Source organism: Cydia fagiglandana, chromosome 19 (genome assembly GCF_963556715.1).
Source record: "Cydia fagiglandana chromosome 19, ilCydFagi1.1, whole genome shotgun sequence".
NCBI lineage: Eukaryota > Metazoa > Arthropoda > Insecta > Lepidoptera > Tortricidae > Cydia > Cydia fagiglandana.
The window spans coordinates 7,888,992-7,909,732 of NC_085950.1; the positions used below are offsets into that span (position 1 = coordinate 7,888,992).

Genomic DNA, 20,741 nt, shown 5'->3' on the forward strand with positions numbered 1-20,741 from the left:
GGTTCATGTTTCTCCTATGGACATAGCCTGACATAGCCCAACCCAAACATAGCCATATTAAAGGCTATTAAACTTTTATCCGCATAGCAAGGTACTCCGTTTGTATTAAGCTGTGTAATGTATTAAAGTATATGCATACAAACTGTTAACCACAGGACATTATGTAAGGATCATTATTTATTAATAGCTTATATTTTGATCATTCTTACTTTTGGTTATGATTAATTTATAAAAGAGTATCAATTGATTCATACTTGTCACTGGTTCCCGCCATGTTGAATTATTATAAAAGGCGGGTATCTCAATGACAAGTGGCCAGTTCGAGTACGGACAAGTTAGAGTGAAGACGTCTTGAATAATTTATTGTAAATTGATTGTTATTATGTTTGTAACAAATGAATAAAGTTAAAATATTGGTACAAGTAATAGTTTTCATCATCAACCCGGTAATAGTCCAACAACTACTACCAATATTATATACATAATAGCTATTTCTCTTTATCTACTGGCCTCCAGTATCCTTAAAATGTTACGTTTTTATCCTTAAATGGGTAAAATAATTTTTTTCACTGGCAACATTTTTGAGTCAGGGACCTTGATTTGTTGTAGCGGCATCCCCGAGTCCCCGACCGTTAGTTTGTGATTATATGCTCAGTGAGTTTGCGCAGGTGGCGCTCCTAGACGCACGCATGCGTTGCGCTGCGAGCCGTCGGGCATTGACAGAGTCAAATTAACATTAATTTTACAAATATTAATTATAAACCATGAAACAAACTTAAACAAAAACAGTGTGCCCGTGAATTAACAAGGAGTAAAGTGTTCAAGTTCGAAATTAATAAAAATTAAAAAAGTTATACAAAAATCGATTGTAAAAAGCGACTTTTCTTTATTTTCTGGTCGGTTTTCTCGTTGTAAATCGTCTTGGAGGTATCGTGGGTGTTGTAAGTTTTGCAACAAGTGCAGTTGGCTAGTGTCGTGAACAGGTTTTCGGGGACCGTTGGGTTTTTTGTTGTTTATGTACATTTAGGTGTGTTGTTTTGCGAGTGTGTGCGGTGAGCGGTCGCCCGGCGATGCTGCAATCCCGTGCAAGAGGCTCAGGCTAACCTGTCATTTTTGCATGGTAAGTCGCTTGAATGGTAAGCTAGTTTTATTTATAGGTACATATACCTGTACACCGACGCTCGGTAATAGAAAGTGTAGTTGACTTTTTGCGTGTTTTTTAAAATATTTATTTACTCAATAAAAAATACACAGCCATATATTAAACATATTTTTTCGCCAAACTGCTTGACCGTTTGTTGGCGAACAAATTTAATGTTTATGTGTGTAATTAAATTTAAATGTTTATGGACTATGGTACATATTTGCCTACCATAAGAGAACTTACGTTAGCTATCAAAAATCTTTATTAACTTAACAATGGGATACCTAGATGAATTAATGGAGCATAAGTTATAACATCTGCTTCTAGGTACTTATCTAGACTTAATTCGAACATAATTATAGAATATACTATCTATAGTTTGTTTTTTTTAGCATTAGAAATAAGGTAAACAATCTTGACGTGTCTTTTAATTGAAAAACACATTTTAAAAATAAGTTACGGCAAATATGTAACAATTATAAATCTAATACGATCATTTATATTCTTCTGCTTTCATAAGTAATAGTTTTTGATTTATAAAAAGCGTTTTTGAATTAAAAGACATGTCAAGATCGCTTACCTTCTTGCAAGTTTTTTCTAATGCTAAAAAAACGAACTATATCTGACTGTACTAAACGTAGAGCCACTCAGCTGCCGAGATTGTAGACCTATCACCAAACAAACTTCTATGATTTCTTAACTGGTTGGCAGTCCTCAACTGTGCGTTTCTCCAGAAACTTCCTGCCTAGCACAGCTAAACTCTGGAATATACTGTCGCCTGCGGTATTTCCGGACCAATACGACCTCCAAACCTTCAAGAAAAAAGCGTACCTACTCCTATCTTAAAGGCCGGCAACGCATTTATAATCCCTCTGGTGTCCATGGGCGACGGAAATCGCTTACTATCAGGCGATTCGTTTGCTCATTTGCCTCATAAAAAAAAGGGGACACTATCTCTGCAGCTGATTGTACCCATGCAATTTATGTAATTTGTTAGGAGGCAGGTAAATATTTAGATACCTACCTATGGTCCGTACCTTTAGGTATTTAAAAAAATAGTAAACAAAATCTACCCTCAAGTGGCTTAATTTAAGGTTCCGTCACACAGGCGCAGGGTAGATGAAATTAAAAACATTACATTATCAAATAATGTTGGTTAAAGTCAGGTCGTTCAGTGACAGGTCCAGGTTTTGTATTTGGTCGGTTAATCAAGCAATGAAGCAAGGAAAATGTACAAATTGTTTGTTTACTTTTATTTTAGTACCTAAACAGAGTATACATAATGTAGGAATGTAAAATTAAATAATCGCCATATTTCGAACGTATCCAACATACCTATGACAAGCCATTTAAAAAGTTTAGAAGATGTTTGCTTCTGTAGGGTATGTCGTTTGGAACACCTCGCCCGCTTAGTTACTTAAGCTAGTGCCGACTGTACCTAAACCCAAAACCATAGAAGTAGCATCGCAAAACATACGCAAAGCGACAATATTAAAAACACGTTTTAACATTCCTGACAATATACCAAAAACAATACGTAATTCGGTCGGGTTATTTGTTGCCCACCATTGTACGAGGGTGGTCCCAGAAGTGACCGACCTGACACACTTAAAGAGGTTTTTATTTTGAGTAAATACTTTTTTAAAACAGAATACCTCTTTATAAAGTTTAAATTTGAAATTCGAACACATAGCGTCGTTTGTCTTTTGTTTAGTAGCCATCAATAGTGAACGCTGTGAACAAATTTTCCGACATGGAGAAAATTGGCCATCGTTATGTGATACAATACTTTCATTTGAAAGGTTTTAGTCCAACTAGTATTAAAACGGAGCTAGATTCTACTTTGGGGGAGTCTGCTCCATCGTTTACAACAGTAAAATATTGGGTGGCAGAGTTTAAACGAGGAGGTCGCTCTAGTTGTGAAGATGAACATCGATGTGGTCGACCAAATGAAGTGACTACGCCAGAAACTGTAAAAAAAATCCAGAAAATGGTATTAGATGACCGTCGATTGAAAGTACGCGAGCTAGCAGACATGGCAGGTATTTCAAAAAGTGCTGTACATCGCATATTAACTGAAAATTTGGATATGAAAAAGATGTGCGCAAGGTGGGTGCCGCGATTGCTCACAGACGAACAAAAAATACATCGCGAAGATATTTCGACCGAGTGTTTGGCAAAATTTCACAACAATAAAGCGGAGTTTTTGCGGCGTTATATTACTATGGATGAAACGTGGGTGCATTATTTCACACCAGAGACGAAAGAACAGTCGAAGCAATGGACTCGAAGAGGAGAACCGGCCCCAAAGAAGGCTAAAACAGTTCCATCAGCAGGAAAGGTCATGGCCTCCGTTTTTTGGGATTGCCGTGGGATAATCTTCATAGATTATCTTCAGAAAGGAAAGACTATCAATGGCGAGTATTATGCCAACCTTTTGCATCAATTGAGTGAAAAAATCTGTCAAAAACGACCACATCTGGCGAAAAAAAAAATTTTGTTTCACCAAGACAATGCACCAGTACACACGTGTGCCAAGGCCATGACCAAAATCCGCGAGTTAAAGTTCGAATTACTTCCTCATGCACCCTATTCGCCTGATTTGGCCCCTTCCGATTATTTTTTGTTTCCTAATTTAAAAAAATGGCTTGGTGGTAAAAGATTTGCCAGCAATGATGAAGTGGAGGCTGCGGTTGATGGGTATTTTGAAGACCTCGACAAATCTCACTACAAACAAGGTGTTGAAGCTCTCGAACATCGCTGGGCTAAGTGCATGGAACTAAAAGGAGATTATGTAGAAAAATAATAAAAAAAAGTTTAGATTTTCTTTTGTTTTCTTTGTCAGGTCGGTCACTTCTGGGACTTGTATTGTATTGTAGTACGGGCGATTTTCCGCAACTCGACGTCTTGCGCCTATTTTGCGTGATAGGGGGTGGGCTAGTCTTGCCAGCCCAGCTCCTCGAGGAATCCTATCAAACCTTTGATGTTGAGTAGGACCTCGGGGAGGTCTCTCGGGGATCCGAGATGTTTTGCCCTGTATGGGGCCAATCCGCTGCACTCCAGCACCACGTGAGAGGCTGTTTCTTCTTTCTCCATGCACCCACGGCATAGGGGACTGTCTGTGACACCTGTTATAAAAAGATGTTTGTTAAAAAGTCCATGACCTGTTATGACACTGGTTACCATACTCAGTCGAACCTTTCCTAGTTGAAGGAGCGTCCTTGTGAGCTTACCGTTCATGCTAGGCATGGCTTGCTTGGCCTGTCTGCATCCAGCTTGGTTCAGCCAGTGTTCTGTGTGTAGTTTCCCTGTACGTGCCAGCAGCATTGAGCGTACCTTACTAAACGGTATCGGGAGGATCGGTTCCGGGCCAATAGCTCCCGCATGTTGCCCACCATAAACCATACTAAATTTTTGGTGGCGAACAAACAAAAAGTGAGACTGTGACAAGGACAAGCAATAATACCGCTTTCTCTGCTATTCCTACTGAAAGTTCCACAAGTGCATCTCGTTCGGTCATGGCCCTTCCCCCGTGTCATCTCTATATTATTGTATGTACCTCTCAGTGGCGGCGCGTCAAACATATCCATAGGCAAGCCGGGGCTAATTTGGCTTACATATTTCCTTTACAACTCTGCTCAAACGTCCAAAAACAGGCAAGCCGGTGGGAATCGGCTTTTAAGGACGCGCCGCCACTGGTACCTCTATGCCTAAAACGATATGGCCCTAAAATAGGGCCATATCGTGAAATACCGAGGCTATTTCAAAACAAAGCTCGTCACATAAGATATAAAATAAACACGTAAAGTAAACCAGCACACGCATTTATCAAATCTCTGATACTCAGCTGTATATTATCAAATAGGCCAGAGATAGTGCACATAAATTTACATTATAATTGCCTTAGATCGTTCCCTGGGGTGATATTTTTATAGGCGTCGGACTATAGTTCGTTTTTTTAGCATTAGAAAGAACTTCAAAGAAGGTAAGCGATCTTGGCATGTCTTTTAATTGAAAAACGCTTTTTAAAAATCAATAACTATTACTTATGAAAGCAGGAGAATATAAATGATCGTATTAGATTCATAATTGTTACGTATATGTCGTAACTTATTTTTAAAATGTGTTTTTCAATTAAAAGACACATCAAGATTGTTTACCTAATTACTAATGCTAAAAAAAACGAAGTATAAGCATTGGATCTTATCTTTTCTTAAGGCTTATCCAGATTATAGGCTTATCCAATCTGATTCAATTGCCCGATCGAATCAGGAGGTGCGAACGCAAATACCAATTTGGCTCGCCGAATTCAACCGCCGATAATGACCGATATTACCGATAAAATGAGATACGGACGAAAGAATACCAATTTGTGAGGCCAGTAATTTCGTTCTGGGGCATTTTTACAATTTACAGGGCTCTAATATCACCATAAATCTAAAAATTGGAGATTGACGCCAATTTCATTACTGATCAAATCGACCTATTTGATCAGTCCCGTCTGGATACCACTTTACGTCTCTGCCTACTTCCTTTGCCACTTCCCTTGCTACTTCCCATTTCCCATGCTACTCGTGGAGTATTTGCCCGTCGTAGATCGTGTGAAAGCAGGACAATTAAGAATAACCGGGCAAGTGCGAGTCGGACTCGCGCACGAAGGGTTCCGTATCATAATGCAAAAAAGGCAAAAAAAAAAGGTCACCCATCCAAGTACTGACCCCGCCCGACGTTGCTTAACTTCGGTCAAAAATCAAGTTTGTTGTATGGGAGATGGGAGCCCCACTTAAATCTTTATTTTATTCCGTTTTTAGTATTTGTTGTTATAGCGGCAACAGAAATACATCATCTGTGAAAATTTCAACTGTCGGACGGACGGACGGACAGCAGTCTTAGTAATAGAGGGTCCCGTTTTACCGTTTGGGTACGGAACCCTAAAAAGGACAGTTATAGTTTAGCCAAGACTGTCTCATTTCAAACATAGACAGAGAATCATACTGTTTTTGTCTTACGGTAGTACAGTCAGCAGCAGAAGATGTTAAGCGGGCGAGGTTAAAAATGATCTTGCTTGACGCGACTTTATTTTTCCGGCCTTTAACATATTATTGCAGGTGACTGTACAGTGACACAATATTACAGTATCAAGACTGCGGATTTTTTATATACATAGGTATGTACGTATTTCAATAACATGCGAGTCCGACCGAAACAGGATTTTTTTACCGAGGCCGAAGGTTCGGTTTTGCTCTAATTTCGGGCGAAACCGAAATTAATTATCAATTAGGCTGAAACGTGATTTTTATACCGAAACTTCCTTCGGTCATCACCGAAAATAAAATATCAGTTTTTAGCCGAAACCCAACCTTGGGGGCTGTCCATAAATGACGTCGACGATTTTTGACCCCCCCCCCTATAATCATCCAAAAATCATGCTTCAAATGACCCCATTTCCTCCTACTTCATGTTACCGTCATCCGATGTCCAGACCCCCCCCCTCCTAATTTGAAATGACATAATTTATGAATAGCCCCTTGGCCGAAACATTATTTTTATGCCGAAAGCGACACTTCGGCTGGAGTTGTTGTTGTTTTTAATATTAGTATGTAAATACACATTTTAAACTTCATTTTCTACACTCAAGAGCAACAAAGTGACCCTTTTTATTTTTTATTTAGTGTTTTTATTACGTAATCAAAGCACAATGTACCGAACATGACCTTTTGCCTATCATCTGGTCGATACCCCCACGAGATGCCATTTTATATTTAACGCGGCAAATGCCATCCTATTACCGGCTTTAATAAAACGAAAAATTAAACCGTCTAATGGGGTCAGCGCGTACCGTACAGTCGGCCACGTATAAGAACAATAACTTTTTTTAAAGAAAAAAAGTATTTTTTTAGATGTCCGATTTATTAATCGTGATCAGAAGGGCAGCTTATTATCTAGACTTTCAAGTGCATGTTCAGACTTCAGATCAGATAGTTTTGAGCACCCAGGCCGTTCCTATACATATAACTGATGGCGACTACCTCGCCCGGTTAGATGCTTTTGTTGTTGACAGTACATTACAATATACTTTAAATCTTATCACAAAAATGGATACTTAATACACATATCAACTATACTAAGGTTGCTAACTGTGTTACAACAGGTACCATTTTTGCTTTTAGCCCATCTTTAATTAAATCGGCTAAAGGCTAAAATTAAGGATTAGATTTTATACTTTAATTTAGAACCTTATCATTAGGAAAACTGACAAAAATTAGATTGTGACATACTTTTGACGCGAACTGTAGAAATGTAAGTATGTATCTGTTTTTAGGGTTCCGTACCCAAAGGGTAAAACGGGACCCTATTACTAAGACTCTGCTGTCCGCCCGTCCGTCGGTCCGTCCGTCCGTCCGTCCGTCCGTCTGTCACCAAGCTGTATCTCACGAACCGTAATAGCTAGGCAGTTGAAATTTTCACAGATGATGTATTTCTGTCGCCGCTATGACAACAAATACTAAAAACAGAATAAATAAAGATTTAAGTGGGGCTCCCATACAACAAACGTGATTTTTGACCGAAGTTAAGCAACGTCGGGCGGGGTCAGTACTTGGATGGGTGACCGTTTTTTTTTTGCCTTTTTTTTTGCATCATGGTACGGAACCCTTCGTGCGCGAGTCCGACTCGCACTTGCCCGGTTTTCTAGAAATATTCCAGGCTGTGAGATGCTTTTAGTGCGGTGTGTCGTCCTACTAAAATTAACGTCGAGTGGACACGAGAAAATTGCAACAGACACCGGTTTTAGCCCATCGTTACACCGGCTAAAGTTATGGCCGGACGTTTTGCTCGTACGGTTTCAACGTTACTTTGATGATGCCTTTATTTGATAGGTTTGCTCTATAAAACACCCTATCTTCTATACCGAGGCGATGTTTATACACGGTGTAACATGAGTAAACCGAATAATTTTAACAGCGTATTCCTGATCATATTTAGAGACAAAAATGTCCTATAAACTTTTTTAAATTCGCCTAGTTTCAGAGATATTATTAATTAAAAAAAAAGTTTTTATTGTTACATAGTGTAAAAGGCATTTTTGATGGTGATGTTGCTGCTATGCGACGTAGTCTAAATATTCTTATTGAAAGATGTCAAAAAGTGACAAGTAACACTTTGCAAAAAGTAGGTTCTACGAAAAAAAAATGTAAAAATCAATTTTAAGTGACAAGTTTACCAATAACAATTATTTTTTATGTACAAATACATTCAAAAAATTGAAAAAACACAACAAATAAATTTTTTTTTGCGATATTGACCTAAATTCATATTACATTTTTTACTTCTTTTGACCTCAGAAATGCGTGGTTAAAATTATTCGGTTTCCTCATGTTACACCGTGTATAGTCCGTTTTTTTTACGTTAGAAAGAACTTCGCAGAAGTAGCTTGTGGTTCCAAATCCGGCACTTTTAGCGGTAATAATTTGAAGTAAATTATAATTATGTATTGCCCATGCTACATTAGATAATTCAATAATTATTAACAATTAAAGAGCCTGATAAAAACTGCACGCTTGCTTCTGTGGAGTTCTTTCTAATGCTAAAAAGCGACCTATAGAATTAAACGTCGTTAAACATTAATATGACTTATTACTGAAATAGGGATAAAATGCGTTTAAATCGTTAATCCAGTGTCAAATTGTACTGGTAACCATGGTAACTCCAGGTTGAACCGGTTAACCCCGGGTTAGTGGAATGGTGAAAGTGGCGCTTAGAGTCCGTCTAAGCTAACTATGCACTGACTTTGCAGTGTCAACGTGTGAAAGTGTCATTATAAGGGTCATATATTTTGATATAAATACTTTAATTAAATAATGATCCCTGATTCTGCATGGTTTAATTAAAGGTGTTGGCTTAAAGGGCTCGCATCCAAACCATAATTTTCGTTGTTGCTGTTTAATTACTTACACTTAGTTTCTAAGCTTTTTTACTAACCATTATGTGCCGCTGTTGTCCCTTAAATAAATGATTTCAATAAAATTAATTGTGATACTTCCATTCTTTTTCATTACAAAGTCTCTGCAGAGTTAGCTTGTAACTCGTTTTTATTAAAAAGGGACTTCCGCATATTTTATGAGTTAGTTACAAGGTTTCTACAAAAAGTCCCCAACTCCCTAAGCGCTGGACCCTGCTTGTCGTACTTTGAAAAATTCACTTATACTTTGTCCTGAGCAGGTGCCATCTAAAATATAGGCCCCTCAATTATCAAGAATAAAGGGCATATATATTTTTGAGCATCTTGGCCGCTCCTATATTTTTGATTGCGACTGTACAAAATGCCTAGGACCTGTACGGCTACCATCAGTTTGGCATTGACATAAACGCTACCGTGAACCTAATTTACTTTCTATGCATCTCTTTTAATGAGATATGTATATAGAAAGTAAATTACGTTCACGATAGCGTTTATGTCAATGTCAAACTGATGGTAGCCGTACTGATTTTACTTATTAGCTAAACACTATAGTACGTTTCTTTTAAGGGGCCCACTGATTAACAGTCCGCCGGACGGTATCGGCCTGTCAGTTAGAACAAAATTTTGACAGTTCCGAACAACTGACAGGCCGATAGCGTTCGGCGGACTGTTCATCAGTGGGCCCCTTTAGCATTAGAAAGAACTTTCTGAAAGAAGGTAAGCGATCTTGGCAAATCCTTTAATTGAAAAACGCTTTATAAAAATCAATAACTTATGAAAGCAGAAGAATATAAATGATCGTATTAGATTCATAATTGTTACATATTTGCCGTAACTTATTTTTAAAATGTGTTTTTCAATTAATAGACACATCAAGATTGTATACCTAATTTTTAATGCTAAAAAAACGAAGTATAAGGGGTCATCCATTAATTACGTCACACGTTTAGGGGGAGGGAGGGGGTCAAGAAAATGTGACATATTGTGACATGGGGGAGGGGGGAGACACAAACTTTGTGACGTCACTTTAACTTCATCAGTAACCGAAAATTTATTTAAATTATTTAGTTCGCTGTACATTTAAATAAGAAAATTTTCAAACGAAAATAGTTTTTAATCGTTTAATTTTCTTTCCTAAGCAGTTTTAAAAATATTAATAATACTTAGGTACTTACTTAATTCGATTTGGCGATTTCGTAGAAAAAATGTGACGTCACACTAGGGGGGGAGGGGTTTGCCAAATGTGACCAAGTGTGACAAGGGGGGGGGAGGGGTCAAAAAACCTAGAAATTGGTGTGACGTAATTAATGGATGACCCCTAAGTGTTAATTACTTTTACCAAATAGAAATTATGAGGAGCAAAATTGTGTTTCTTTTCCCTTTACCTATCTGTACTTACTTACTATAATATTTACCACAGGTCGTGGGCGTCGCGAATCTCGCCCCACCTTCACAAAGGCCTAAAACCGGCTCTTCCAGTCCAGACCACAAAACTATTCTGTATCGAGCCATCCAAAGTTACGCAATTCAGCCGTAAGGAACAAACAGTTACATATTTCCGTTCGGATTGAGTCGTAAAAATAAATAAAAAACCGGGCAAGTGCGAGTCGGACTCGCGCACGAAGGGTTCTGTACCATAAAGCAAAAAAAAAACGGAAAAAAATGCAAAAAGAAAACGGTCACCCATCCAAGTACTGACCACGCCCGACGTTGCTTAACTTTGGTCAAAAATCACGTTTGTTGTATGGGAGCCCCATTTAAATCTTTATTTTATTTTGTTTTTAGTATTTGTTGTTATAGCGGCAACAGAAATACATCATCTGTGAAAATTTCAACTGTCTAGCTATCACGGTTCGTGAGATACAGCCTGGTGACAGATGGACGGACGGACAGCGAAGTCTTAGTAATAGGGTCCCGTTTTACCCTTTGGGTACGGAACTCTAAAAAATGTTACCAAAAAAGGTTCGCACACACGTCCCGATGTTCCCGCAAAGGTATAATATTTTATCTAAATGATACGCGCAAAAAACCTACGTGGGTTAAGGACATTACCCGAAAACGGGCCAAGGTCGCACCCCAAGCTTCAGGGCTCGTTCCAGTTGCTTATTAAGCGAGGCAAACGCTCAGTTAGCTAGTGGACGAGCCCTCCGATTACGCTTAGCTGTTACGAGTCATAGACTATAGTTCGTTTTTTTAGCATTAGAAAGAACTTGCAAGAAGGTAAGCGATCTTGACATGTCTTTTAATTGAAAAACGCTTTTTAAAAACCAAAAACCATTACTTATGAAAGCAGAAGAATATAAATGATCGTATTAGATTCATAATTGTTACATATTTGCCGTAACTTATTTTTAAAATGAGTTTTTCAATTAAAAGACACATCAAGATCGTTTACCTTTCTTCTAATGCTAAAAGAAACGAGGTATAGGAATCCTCTAGACGGAGTTTAGAGCAATCATTTCATGAAACCGATGCTGCCAAAAATACTGGGGTGCGGGGGACGTGGTGATCGAGTCCCGTGCCGTGATTGGTCCGTTCAAAGACACGGGCATCACACAAAGACACTTTGACTCGAAAATGGAGTAAAACTACCGTATATTCCCCCACGGTCAGGACAGTTCTGCAAGAGAAAGGCATCAGAAAGTAATGTAGGTAAGGATTAAGGATTACTATCTCACTCTAGCAGAGTTTTACAAGACTGCAAGCTTCGTGAGCACTAGGTTATGTTTTATGGCTCCTCTACACGATGGGCCAGCGCCAGCCACTCCAAGGGACGCATTTATGCGTTAGAGGGAGCAAGTGATATTGCTATCTCATTCTATCGCATGGCTGCGTTCCTTGGAGTGGCCGGCGCTGGCCCATAGTGTAGGGGAGCCATTAGATTCGCTCGCGCTTGGCAAGCGTTGGCATTATACGCCCAGGCCTTTGCCCGGGGGCGGCGAAAAACTTAGTTTCAAATGACAAATCGTCTGTTTGTTTAGGCACTGGTCGGATGTGCAATCAGAAAAAGGTCTCTACACACTTTTTTGTTGGGTTGCGATAACCATTTGTCGATACATTTCGGGATCCCTCCATTTTTTTCGTGCTTTTTTCATCTTAAGCACACAAAGGATACCCAGCACTTAAGCGAAATTAGGTCAAGGCCTGACGCCGTATCAAAAGCATTTCGACTGTGGCTCTTAGTGGGTTTTAGCAAATATGTTTGTATCTAAACCTTACAGAATCTCACGACGTAAAACAGAAGTGCGATTTAAGCTTCATTGTTAACATGAAAGGATACAAATGAAATCAATCTGATTAACTTTTTGTGGTGTATTTCGTGGGAATTTTTCTTTACTTCGGTTTTGCGACATTCTAAATCCTTGAATGCGTTTGGTACTGTGTTAAGTCCATTAACTTAGATTTCGGTCTAAATTTAGCCAGTGAGAATAGTGCAACAAAAAACTAAGATAGACATAATGATAATGTGAGTTTAGCCGAATTGTTGGTCGGGATAAAAACAAAAAAAAGTAGCAGATTAATAGACATTCTCGTTTTTCTGAACAGTTCGTGCAAATTGAATTAAGTATTTATTAGGTATTCGTGAAACAGAACGAAGGACTTTTACGCAAACGGGGAATTGTTTAGGCTACGTATGTACTTTATTTTTCACTATTCTTCTTCTTCTTTCCATCCTGTTACCCCCTGCTGGGGTGTAGGGCTCGAATCTTATTCTTCCACTGACTTTTTCACTATTAACCAAGTTAATATTTCTAACCGTTTTTGAGATACAGTTTGTTAAACGTGAGTGCAAAAAATCTGTATGTTTCAACCCTAGCAAGTAGATCCTATTTATAAGCGTAGGTAGTAGCGTACTTAAAGAATACATCACCTAAGGCTTCCACAGACGTTGCGACAAATGGCATGCGATTTTAGATGATTGCTGGCTAAGTAGGGAAGGGACAACGAATTCAATCGACCAATCAAATGCCCCAATTTATTGCAAATCGCATGCGATTGTCGGTGGTATTTGGAAAGGCCTTAAAGATTGTGTCAAATGTATCATGGCTCCTCTACACGATGGGCCACTCCAAGGGACGCAGCCATGCGGTAGAATCAGATAGCAATATCACTTGCTCCCTCTAACGCATATGCGTCCCTTGGAGTGGCCGGCGCTGGCCTATCGTGTAGAGGAGCCATCAGATATTTTTGCCCGTCTCATTATGCAAGATTCGCTCGTGATTTGTACGACTTTGTCCCAATCTAATTTAAGACCCCAAGTATGAACTTATTTACAGTAAGCCCTCCCTGTTGCATGTTTATTTTGCCTTATTACGACTCACTTTATAGACTGGCAGACAGATTGTTTAACAAACCAAACGTAAATAAACAGAGATTAAGTTACTTCAGTTGAATCTGATTCTTGGAAGTGATCTTCTGTACAAAGGTTTCGTAGAATAATGTTCGGCTGAATATTCGTTCCTTGCTAAATCTTTATTAGCTGGTATATAACAGAATTTACTTGATAGCATTCATGTTCGTTTTGATAATGATTGCCTATTGTGGTGCCCAAATTACAAAAATGAAATGAAATGAGTGGTGGTAACAGATATACTGATAACATTGTGATCCGTACCCAAAGGGTAAAAACGGGACCCTATATTTACTAAGACTCTGCTGTCTGTCTGTCACCAGACTGTAACTCATGAACCGTGATAGCTAGACAGTTGAAATTTTCACAGATGATGTATTTCTGTTGCCTGAACCTACAAAATTTTTTTCTACAGCCAAAGTCGTCGCTATAGCGAGTAGGTTAAAGTGGTCGTTATAGGTACCTATACGTATTACGGAATGTTCGGCGTGAACTTAACAGCTCATACTTTTATTAGTTAACTCTTATAACGGTTTAGCTCGAGGCGTTGCCAAAAACGTTCCGCTACTCCAACAATTGCCTATGGTCTGTAATCTATAGTCATTGCCTTTTTATTACTTTACATGTTACGCATGTGGAAAGTATCTATACTATAAGTTCCCCTAATTGCGATTGTTTATATATTTTATTAGTTATATAATAAAAAATTTCTTGTTTGTACGATGGTGTTTCCTAGAAAGGAAATGAAGTGGTTTGGCGTGACTCCGCGATTTCGTCGCGTCGCAACAAGTACATCCGTCGCACACCAATTTTGGTGGCTAGTCATAGGCCGCGCGTGGCGCTTGCGCCACCTAGCGGTCATATCTGTCCTGATCGTAACAGACTCGTTTTGTTAGAGAGTAAATCTTCTGTACCTAGTACTATTATTTATTCTGTGCCTTGGTAGGTGATTCTTTTCCTATACGTGTAATTGTGTAATAAACTTAGCAGTAGTAACCCTTTTTGTTGCTGTTTACCTACATATTAAGATAGACTGATAGAAGAATAAGCTAAGTACTAATGATCTAAATTAAACCATTGATAATTCTTATATGTAGGTACACTTGTTGACTAAGATCTAATATTCCACACTCAAAGAAATGCGATAATAGCAACCATTAGCGAAGCTCACTCGATTTCCACCGGCAATCGAAAAACTTCCACCATTGTTAGCTCATAACTAGGTCTTGATAAAACCCCGTACCGTTGGTCGATATCGCAGACATATGTCTACGTTAGATTACGCAAGTCCACCTGCTTCGCATGCTAATCAATGGCAGATCCCATTGAAAGAAAGAAAGAAAGAAAGAAAGAAAATACATTTATTTAACGCCACAACATATTACATATAGAAAACAAAGACATACAGACATAAAAAGCATTGGACGCTAAAATAGGACCCCACTCAGCATGATGCCGCGGCAATCCGTGGCGCTGGTTTTCAGTGGGGACCTGACTTAAAACTATGAGACGACAACACATACGCCAGCGACACACAAAAAACAGACATAAAAATTTTATACATACTGAACAACAACAAAAGAAAAGAAAAACATACTAATAACATATAAAAAAACCCACACTGAATTTCCGCATTGCCGCTCCATTAACGTTGAATGAATTCTTATGTATCTGAAATATAATTTACCTAATCGATAGGAGAATTTTAAAAAAAAACGGGGGGCCTAGCCTATAATTGCAGTGATAACCAGATAAAGGAAATGTTACTTTCTGGCAACGATTGATAAACGGATATGGATGAATCCCTTTTTTGTCATAACCCTTATCCTCCTAATTACCAGAGTTTTTGCAATATTGTTTTTGGAACTTTGTTTTATTCCATTAATTGTAGTTCAAAATTAAATTTGATTTTGTCCTCATAAAAGGACAAGGATACGTAATAAGTAAATAGTAGGCGATAGATACAAATAATACGCTACCTAGTCCCATAAAATGCTTTAAGTTGGGTATCTTTTGTCTATTTCCATGCTCTGGGGGCTTAGCCAAGATGACAATCGTCCGCAGAAAAACGAAATGCTATCTGTATCTATCGCCCTAAAGTTGTCGTAGGGCAAGCAATTATCACATACGGCGTCTATACACCCGTATGTCTAAGTCCGATATCTAGAAACGTAGAGGTGTGCTATCCCACGATGTTACCGTTGTCTCCTCGCATTCACATAGCCTACTAAATAGTACAATGTGCTATAGATACACTAGTATGCATGCAGGCTCACATTGCTTATACTGCAGTCTAGGATACCTATATCGTAATTAGAACGGGACCCTATTACTAAGACTTCGCTGTCCGTCCATCCGTCCATCCGTCCGTCCGTCCGTCCGTCCGTCCGTCTGTCACCAGGCTGTATCTCACGAACCGTGATAGCTAGACAGTTGAAATTTTCACAGATTATGTATTTCTGTTGCCGCTATAACAACAAATACTAAAAACAGAATAAAATAAAGATTTAAATGGGGCTCCCATACAACAAACATGATTTTTGACCAAAGTTAAGCAACGTCGGGAGTGGTCAGTACTTGGATGGGTGACCGTTATTTTTTTGCTTTTTTTTGTTTTTTTTTTTGCATTGTGGTACGGAACCCTTCGTGCGCGAGTCCGACTCGCACTTGCCCGGTTTTGTCTTAACGGTGTGCTCACATGCCCGCAATGTTCGCGAACTTTTACCAACAAGATCGGCTAAATCAGCCACTTCCGAGCACACCAACGACAGCAAGAGTTGACAGCAGTCGCCGTGGAGAAGTAAGCCGTGGAGTTATTATATTTATTACAAGCTTTTATTTAGTTTCACCCGTTGTCGGTCTGTAATCAAATCTTGCAAGTTAAATTCGATCCACTTCCCGGTTTCCGATTGAGCTGAAATTTTGAATACATACGTAAGTCGGGCGACAATGAAATATTATGGTGTCATCGAGCTGATCTGATGATGGAGACCTGAGGTGGCCATAGGAACTCTGTGATAAAACAACGAAACCTAATTGTGTTTGGGGTTTTTAGAATTGTCTCGATGAGCATTAGTTGCCTGTGGAAAGAAAAGTACAGTCGGCGATAAAAGCTTGTACCAAAATAGTACATTACTACAGAGGCCGGGACGAAAGGGGTTGCCGGCCGAAGACATATAGACGGCCGAGCGAAGCGAGGCCGGATAGGTCTGAGCGCGGGCAACCCCATTTCCCGCCGAGGTATGTATAGTGCTTTTCTCAAACATGCAATGAAATAAATAAAATAAAAAATCCACGAAACCCAAGTTTTATTTATACAAAAAACTAAAAGTAAACTACACCCAAAATATAACCAACACGTACCTATATCATTATCACGCGAATGTTTTACACGAGTCGTGTATTTTTACTACCCGTATATTTTCATGTATCTTTGATTTTTTTGCCTTGTATCCGTCTGACTGTCGTTTTCGTCACATAAGTTTGCAGAGTCTTTCATGTTGATATCATGTTTCACATACATCGTTGCTTTATGCATGGAGTAAATAAGTGTAATTTCCACAGTGTTGACGAATTTGTAGTTACATTCATTTAAAATATGCCACAAAACTGTTTCTAATAAACTGTAAGTCATTTTTCTTAGTTTCTCAAATAATAAAATTGCCATAAGCAACCATATACATACTTCGTCTTTGACTTGGCGGCAGAGGCAGCAAGTTATTTAAAATCAATTCTGCTTACGCTGCTTATTCCAACACCTACGATTACAATTAATATTAATTTCATTATTTCGTCGGAACTCATATTAAAGTAAAAAAATCAACAACGCACCATAAATCTAATAAAACAGAATGAAAGTTTTTCAACTTTACCTCCATAACAATTAAAAAAAAATAACTACGCGTGTTTGAGTAGACCTTTTTACCGCTAACGTTTAGATGAAATATTTTAAATGTTTTTATTTGTGTAGTTAAATTTATAATTTAAAATTATAGAATTTGGTTAATAATGTATTATTTATTAAGTTCATGTTGATTTTATACAAATAAAACTGCAAATTATAGCAAACATTGCTTTTTGTTTTTTTTTATAGGCGTATTGGCAGAGTGTCATTACGAACCATAAAGCAAATACTGCCTCTAGTTTTTTTTAATGGATGAATGTCAAGATGCTGTGTCACAAATATCTGTGAAATGAAAATTAAAAAAGAGGACTTTGCCGGCCTAGGCCTGCAAGATTTCTATGAAATTCCATTAACTACCTTTTGTCCTAGCCGCACCTGAAACGTCATACTTCGCAGCCTATTATAAGGAACATAACATCAATATTTCATTGCATGTTTGAGAAAATGAAATTTTTGCCAAAAACTTATTTATTATTTTATCGTAATGTCTATACATCGTGTGCACGACAAGTCTATACTTCGTCACATCCGTAACTTTACCCAAGTGAAAGTCAATTATTATTGGTTTATTTTGTTATTTACTCACCTCATTTTCCCATTACCCGTAATTTTATAAAATTTGCGAGATTCTTATACCGGCGCGGCGGCACCTACCATGGTTGTTTTCTTAGGTATTTTAATGGGAAACAATAGGTACTTAACTTACTATACTATGAATAATTTTACGGTTTAGACTGACTTGTTTTAAGTCACTCGCGCGACATGTTTCGGAGAGCCTAGGTCTCCTTTCTCAAGCACTAACAGTGCGAGCAGCGTTCACGACGGCCGTGTAACGCGTGTTTAAATTCGATTAGGTACTTACTATAGTTACTAAACTAAATCCATATACTTAATAAATGCGAAGGTGTGTCTGTCTGTCTGTTTGTTACCTCTTCACGCTTAAACCGCTGAACCGATTTAGTTGAAATTTGGTATGGAGATAGTTTGAGTCCCGAGGAAGGAAGGACAGTTTTTATCAAAGAAATCACCCTTTAAGGGTGTGAAAAGGGGGGTGGAAGTTTGTATGGGGAATCGATAAATAACAGATTGGATAAAAAATAAGCTACCCAAATTACTAACTCAACGCAGACGAAGTTGGCAAAAGCCAGTAAAGAATACACTCCTAAAAAGACAGTAAACAATAAAAGAATTCGCCCTTCAAAGCCTAAAAATCACTGCCCCCCAGTCTAACCCTTCAGTTAACCGTCCGTCCAAGAGTCTATTGTTCTATAGTGGGACAATAGCAAATGTCACTGTGTCAGGTGTCAAGGTGGGAAGGGATGCAACCATGGCATTGTCATGGGACGTTGCATAGAATAGAATAATAGTATTGTAGTTCCCTTTTATACTTGCATTGTTGTAGTAAGAGAGAAAAAGGTAGTAACAGTCATCAGCTTGGTTTGCGGATAGTGAATTTCGTGTCCGAATTGTCCAATATGTATGTGTCCAATGTCCAATGTAATTAAAGTTGAATAGGCGGAAACATCTAGTAAGTATATATTTCGTTTATAATAATTATCTAATTCGTTTTTGGCAAGCTTTCAAGTCAAAGGTGGTAAACTTTACATTGTGCAACATCAATGTAATCTAATCATAGTTATAGATTATATAAGCTGTGGTTACAGCTTAAAAAAGAAATAAATAAATTTTTAGGCATCAGAAAAGGCAAATTAGAACATCTAAAGTAGTGAAGTAAAGATCTAAAATCCGTTCTTACAGAAAGTGCTCCAAATACGGGCAACAATCAATCTAATCTAATATACATAATAATTATAATCGTAAGCAACGTTTGAATAACATAACAATTAATTCATGATTAAATATGCATTAGTAATCACGTCTTATCTTAATTAAAATGCGTTGTCAGTGCTTTTTCCAAATCTTAATTGCTTTTCTATAACGGCACGGATCCAGACACAAAAAGTCTAATGATGACTCTTTAAAAATCACGAAGAAAAACTTGTTAAATTGTCGGTGTTTTTCAAGTTCACAAAGAAATCGTTTTGTAGAGTCACTTAACGCCATGATTGATTAAGGGCCCCCCCACATCTGGCGTCTTTCGAGCGTCGGCGTCTACAATTCTATGGCCGACGTCGACGCAACGTCGACGCAGCGTCGACGCAACTGCGCAGCGACGTCATTTTCCATAGCGCTGGACCGACGCCGACAGACGCCGACGCTCGAAAGACGCCAGATGTGGGGGGGCCCTAATAGTTTCAGTAAAACCCGCTTAAAAGAGATTCTGAAAGGCCCACGTCAAACGCGGAAAAGCGTATTAACCGTGATATACATATATACATCGTTACTCGCTATCCGCTCATCGTCGCTAGCTAATAGACTCAGTAGTCGGATAGTTGACTAACTAGGAAACCCCTAAAGCTGGAAATGGCTTCTATGTGTAACCCAAAAGCTATCAAATATAATATATATCCTTCGGAGTTCGGATCAAGTTTAACTTCAGAAGTGGGATTGGAGTTGAAATATTGACGTCGATTAAGTTTAGCCTTTGAATGGGTTCTTGTAATGATCGTATTTGTAATTAATAGGTATAATTAAGTTTGTGAGAATGGATGGATGGAAGTTATATTTTCACGCAAAAAACTCTTGGGTTTGGTAAATTATTGAACTTGATAACTTCAGTGGGATTTTAAACATGTATTAACAGATTAACACAGAATGGCGGGCAATTAAAATAGTTTAAAGAGTATGTTGAAAAACAATAACAGAAACGTTGCGACCGCGTATCTTGATATTTGCGATAGCAGCTTCTTTGGGTCCGGAAGGAGCAAGTGGTTAACGGTTCCGTCACACAGGCGCGTTTTCCGGGCGGGGAGTGAGCGCGGCGTGAGCGTTTTATATGTAAAAGCGGCGCACCCCGCTCACGCGCCGCTCGCAAAACGCGCCTGTGTGACGGAGCCTTAAGTCAGTTTAAGGGGCCCACTGATTAACAGTCTGCCTGACGGTATCGGCCTGTCAGTTCTTCGGAACTGTCAAAATTTTGTTCTAACTGACAGGCCGATACCGTCCGGCGGACTGTTAATCAGTGGGCCCCTTTACGATTTCTTCTACTTAAACAGTATACGATAAGAGCATCGCGGTATTAGCCACACGACGTCGTATGCAAAGACTAGTCGATATAGTTAATAAGTCCTATTCTGAGCGCGGTCAATTTACATATTTCGTAAATTGACCGCGCACAGAGTAGGTCACGTGTGTAAAAACTGCACGCGTTGCACCCGCGGCGCGAAACGCAGCTGACACGGCAGATAACGATATCGCATGTTGAAAATGGAGCGGATTAATGATTTGTAGCGTACACTACATAGATACATCGCCGGCTCGT

The 20,741-nt window shown here is 38.7% G+C and overlaps 1 protein-coding gene across 1 annotated transcript in view; it reads left to right on the forward strand.

Annotated features, from left to right (window-relative positions):
- The first annotated feature begins 686 nt into the window (after positions 1-686).
- LOC134673787 (uncharacterized) overlaps positions 687-20,741 on the forward strand; it is a 129,106-nt gene continuing 109,051 nt past the window's right edge. The window contains exon 1 of the mRNA XM_063531814.1: positions 687-1,120. The gene's annotated coding sequence lies outside the window, so the exon portion shown is untranslated. The remainder of the gene's footprint in view (positions 1,121-20,741) is intronic.